We start from the raw sequence: 6,264 nt of genomic DNA, 5'->3' as shown, positions 1-6,264 counted from the left end.
TCATTGAAGCGAGGTGGTCACAGAGCTACATTTAACCATACTCCTCCATTTTCCTCCTTTAGCATTATCACCATCACTATTTTTCATCTTTATCGTGCCCTTCCACAGAGACACTCAATAATGTATCCATTGTGCAAGTAATCTGAAATCTTTTTCAGTGAGCAATAGTATTTAGTAGTAATAAAGCACTAATTTGCCTACCAAGTGACATTATTTATAGGAGCTGTTTACTTTGACATATTTTTATTATTTCTACTCATTTGCTAAGTACATTCTAATACATATTTATGAAGCACTTGTTTTTCCCCAAATAGTAGTGAAAAAACAAACCATATTATTTCTTTTATTAGTAGCAACATGGTTTGTAAGTCCTAGTGCCCTGATTTTTGTTACTTCTGACAAGAGCCAGAAGAATTAATGGTGACTGAGCACCTTCTATGCTAGACTTTCTAAGAAAGGCACTTTACATAAATTATCTGTTTAATTCCCGAGACAAATATCATACCAAAGAAAATGTGACTCCCTTGAAACTTAGATTTTACCAGCAAGACAGAGACACTACCTTGTCCAAGCAACTCAGCCATAAAGGGCCCAGCAATGTTTTGAACCTAGATTTTTTCATGATTCCAAAATCCTAAATCATCATTCCACTTCACTCGCCCCCTCTTGACTTTTCTAGACCTAATAAATTCTATAAAATATAAAGTATTCCTTTCTGAGAGAGACTGCAGAAGTTATCCCAGAATGGAACAGTTAGAGGTAAACAGACCCTGGATGCTAACACCATTTTTTATGGGAATTATTCCCTAAGAAATCAGTTGTGGGGTGTTTCCCAAAGAGAAGGGCCAGTACAAGAGTTCTACCCATCCCTGGAGACAGGAATGGCTATATAGGTTACAGGGAACAGTGCAAAATATTGGAGTCTTGTTCAAAAAGTATTAAGAATTTCAGGACGACGACAACAGAGCATTACACTAAACACAGGGATCTGTGCAACTGCACTTGTCACACTACCATGAAGCTGGCCTTGCATGAATGGAGGGAAGCTGTCACCAGTATCTCTCAGGTATAATAAGTCTTACAATGATATGAGACTGAGTGCTTTTTATATACTGGAAAAGCATTCGGTACTTTACCTAAACTATATGACCCTAAAGCAATTCTATGCAGCAGGTATTATTTTCCCATTTTAGAGAGGATAAAACTAAGGCTTAAAGAGGCTGATTCATCCAATGACATACAGCGATTGAGTGTCTGAGCTAAGACCAAGTTATTTGAAATGTAAAATAATCTTATTCCTTGACTTTCTAGCCTTTCAACACAGGCCCACTGTCTTTGGGCTAAACCCAAATTTTGTAGCTATTTAATCTATTTTGAGGCTATTATACCCCAAAACTACAGAGAGTCAGGGGAGAGCCATGATTCAAAGGCTACTCAAGGAGTCAAACTTGTGCAGCAGCTGAAGTGCAGTTGTATAGCTCCAGGTTGAAGGGACCTTCCACTGGCTGGAAGAGAGACTCTATGCATGGCAAATGTAATGGCCAGTACCTGTACTCCCTTCTCCAAGACAAACAGAAAACACAATGAGGTCTTTACCTTGATTAAACAGGGAACTTATGGTATCTTACTTAATGGTGAAATATTAGGAAGATACCACTAATGCCAGGAACAAGGACAATGGCTATTGTTCCTTCTATTCAATTTAGGACCAGAAGTTAGCCTATCTGGTGCAATAGGGACCAGAAAAAAATGAGGGAGAACACCTTTTTGAGGGTGACTTTTTTCCCTCTCTTCATCTTTTTCACCTAGCCCCACAACGACCCTACTCCCATCGGGAAATCATGTTTGTTCTCTATATCTATGAATCTGTTCTCAATTTGTTTTTTCATTTAGTTTTTTAGATTCCAAATATAAGTGAAATCATAAAGTATTTATCTTTTTTTGTTTTGACTTATTCCACTCAGTGTAATACCCTCTAGGTCCATCCATGTCATTGCAAATGGTTAAGATTTCATTTTTTATGGCTGAGTAATATTCCATTGTATATACACACCACCTCTTCTTTATCCAATCATCTTTTGATGGGCACTTAGGTTGCTTCCCTATCTTGGCTATTGTAAGTAGCACTGCAGTGAACATAGGAGCATGTGTATCTTCGAAATAGTGTTTTGGTTTTCTTTGGATAAATACCTAGAAGTGCAATTGCTGGGTCAAAAGGTAGTTCTATCTTAAACTTTTTGAGGAACCTCCAAACTGTTTTCCATAGTGGCTGCACCAATTTGCAATCCCATCAACAGTGTTCCCTTTTCTCTACATCTTTGCTATGCAAAAACTTATTAGATGTCATCCCATTTGTTGTTTGATTTATTGACCATAGCCATTCTGAATGGTGCAAGGTGATAGATATCTCATGGTGATTTTAATTTGCATTTCTCTTTTGATTAGTGATGTTGAGCATCTTTTCATATGTCTATTGGCCATCCGTATGTCCTCTTTGAAGAAATGCCTATCCAGGTCCTCTGCCCATTTTTTAATTGGAGTTTTTGTTTTTTTGGTGTTGAGTTGTATGAGTTCTTTACAAATTTTGGATATTAACTCCTTATCACATGTATCATAGGCAAATATCTTCTCCCATTCCATAGGTTTTTTCATTTTGTTGGTGGTTTGCTATGCAAAAACTCATTAGTTTGATGTCGTCCCATTTATTTTTTTGTTGTCGTGTCCCTTGCCTGAGAAAATATATCAGACAAAATATTACTAGGAGCAATGTCCAAGAGTTTATTGCCTATATTTTCTTCTAGTTTTGTCATTTAGGGGTCTTACGTTTAAGTTTTTAATTCATTTGGAATTTATTCTTACATATGGTGTAAGAAAGTGGTCCAGTTTCATTTTAACTGTATCTGTCCAGTTTTCCCAACACCATTTACTGAATTGAATATCTTTACTCCACTGTATATTCTTGCCTCCTTTGTCATAGATTAAATGACCATATAGGCATGGAATTATTTCTGGGCTCTCTATTCTGTTCCATTGACCTATGTGTCTGTTTTTATGCCAGTACCATGCTGTTTTGATGACTATAGCCTTGTAGCAGTTTGATACCAGGTAGTGTGATACCTCCAACTTTGTTCTTTCTCAAGATTGCCATGGCTATTTGGGGTCTTTTATGGTTCCTAAATTTTATGATTATTCTAGTTCTGTGAAAAATGCCATTGGTAGTTTGATAGGAATTGCTTTGAATCTGTAGATTGCTTTGGGTAGTATAGACATTTTAATGATGTTAATTCTTCCTATCCATGAGCACAGTATATGCTTCTATTTATTTGTGTTTTCTTCAATTTCCTTCTTAAATAACATAATTTTCTGAGTACAGGTCTTTTACCTCCTTGGTTAAATTTAGTCCTACATTTTATTGTTTTTGATACAATTGTAAATGGGATTGTTTTCTTAATTTCTCTGATAGTTCATTATTGGTATATAAAAATGGACCTTATTTCTGAATATTAATTTTGTATCCTGCTACTTTACTATCAAGTCTAACAGTTTTTTGATGAATATTAATTTTGTATCCTGCTACTTTACTGACTATCAAGTCTAATAGTTTTTTGGGGGAATCTTTAGGGTTCTCTATATATAGTATCATGTCATCTGCAAATAATTTTTACTTCTTCCTTTCCAATTTGAATGGCTTTTATTTCTTTTTCTAGTCTGATTGCTAATGGCTAGGTCTCACAATACTACATTGAATAAAAGTGGTGAAAATGGACATCTTGTTTTGTTCCTGATCTTAAGGAAAACACTTTTAGCTTTTCTCCATTGAGTACGTTAGTTGTGGGTTCGTCATATATGGACTTTATTATGTTGAGGTATATTCCCTCTATTCCCACTTTGCTGAGAGTTTTTATCATAAGCAGATGCTGGATTTTGTCATAAACTTTTTCTACATCTATTGATATGATCATATGATTTTTATCTTTCAATTTGTTAGTGTAGTGTTTCACATTAATTGATTTATGTATACTGAACCAACCTTGCATCCAGGAATAATTCCCACTTGATAATGATGTATGATCTTTTTAATGTATTGCTGAATTTGGTTTGCTAATATTTTGTTGAGGATTTTTACATCTATGTTTATCAGGAATATTGGCCTATAACTTTCCTTTTTTGTAATGTCTTTGTCTGGTTTTGGAATCAGGGTAATGATGGCCTCATAAAATGAGCTTAGGAGCCTTCCTTCCTCTTAAATTTTTTGGAATAGTTTGAGATGAACAGGTGTTAATTCATCAACTTTTGATGAATAATATACCTAGCTCTAATCTAAGTTCCATGCATCACAGAGCCTTCTCTAATACCCAGTCCCAACACACACAGTTGGACAGTTTTAACTACCCAGTACAGCTCCATGCCAGAAGACAGCAAACCCTAGTGGGATATGCACTAAAGCCCTTATCTCCTCCTGGCTCATATCTCAGGGACAGTGTAGACCCTGCTGGTTTTATTCAGCCTTATTTACCCATAAGGCTTCAGTTGACTTTAATACCAATATCTCCCTTCTCTGAGTGTGTGTCATTCTTTTACAACTTCCCTAGGGAAAACTGGAAAGAGCTGATAAAGGAGATCCCTGGCAGAACTTTTTATGGTAAGCTAAGCTGAAAAGAGGCTGAGACATGTAGTCTTTGCAGCTATCAAGGCAGAATACGAAAAAAAAATTTATTGAAACATTTACATATCCACAACCAAAGGCAGCATGAGTACAGAAAGTAGTTAGCTTTACATCTTTAACCTCATTGAGCTCCCATTTACTGTATCAGTGAGGTTAAGGACATGAAATGATTCTCTATGCCACAAGGCTGTCCTAAGGTCTAAATAAGATGTGTACAAAGAGCCTAAGCACATGAGAGCCTCAATAAACTTGTCTTCTGGACTATGGCAGACACTAGTGGTTGGTTACCCACCAATATTCAATTCCTTTACACCTACTCCCTCCTATCTAGCAGCACACCGAGTTTCTTCTGATGGTTACAAGATGTGCTGAAAGAAAGCCCCTCCCCAGCCCCAGCTCCAGGGGTATTTCTTGGTTACTCTTAGCCCATCACAGTAGTCCCATTTCTCTTGCCATGATTTAGATATGGGTGCATGAAGCAATTCTACACCAATGAGATGTGAGGTAAGCCTTCTTTGGTTGGAAGGAAGTTCTTATTTTTCCTGGTTCTTAAAAGGACATGACAAGGAGGTGTTCACTTTCCTACCTGTAGATATTATCTTATCTGGACTGATGCTCAGAATGGCTGCAGCCAAGCTTTGATGAAAACATAAGCTTGAAGACAAAACCAACACAAAAGTAAAGTAGAATAGGCCTTACTATGCCCCTTGACAATGAGCCACTGAATAAGCCAACCTAGGACTTCATGTTCCTAGAGATAATAAATGCCCTTATTGTTTAAGCCTCTTTAAGCCAGGTTTTGTTACTTACAGCAGAGAGCAGCCTCAATGATACATGGGTCTTTTGCCTGAGAGTCTTTGGGAATTCAAGTGCCTGACTTAAAGTCATCAAGTGCTAGCACATAGTTGAGAGTCAACATTAATTTTGTCTAATATCAAACTAAGGATATTCAATAGTCCTCTGTAGAAAGATACGTAAAAAGACGCTGGGGATTCAGTGACTATCAAGATCAGGATAAAAACATTCCTGAATTCCTCCTTTATCATCTAAAATGCATTAAAGCCCACCCATTCGTATATTTAACAATTACTGAGCTCCTATCATATGTAAAGAGCAAAAGAAAAATTGACATGGGAGCCCTTAAAGTGGATCTTGGGCTCATGGGCATACAAATGAACAGAAAAGTATGAGTGAGTGGTATGGGGGCGTTATGAGAAATGTCTATCTGGACCACCATTGAGGCAGAAGAAAGGGAGGATGTCAGGGTGGGTGTGCACCAAACACGGTGAGGGGAGGGGCAGCAGCAGCACATAAGGGATCAAAAGGCACTTGAGGAGAAGAGCTAGCCTGGCCTGAGGTGTGCTAGGGAACTGTCCAACACAGTATGCCCAGAACAGAGCATGCAGTGGCAGTACACAGGACAAGATAAAGCCCCAGTCTAAGAGCAAGGACCAAGGAGAAAGTTGTGAGGGACCAGGTCCTGCAGGAATGTCATTTGGTGGTCTGGCATAGCAGTGAATGGGGTAACTTCCCATGGCCAGAGAGGGCGCTGGGTGAGGGCTGTGGCACCTTGAGCTGGAGTAAGTGTCCCAGCAGGA

This window comes from Pteropus alecto, unplaced genomic scaffold (assembly GCF_000325575.1).
Source record: "Pteropus alecto unplaced genomic scaffold, ASM32557v1 scaffold98, whole genome shotgun sequence".
Classification (NCBI taxonomy): Eukaryota; Metazoa; Chordata; class Mammalia; order Chiroptera; family Pteropodidae; genus Pteropus; species Pteropus alecto.
Note: the sequence above shows the minus strand (reverse complement) of the source record.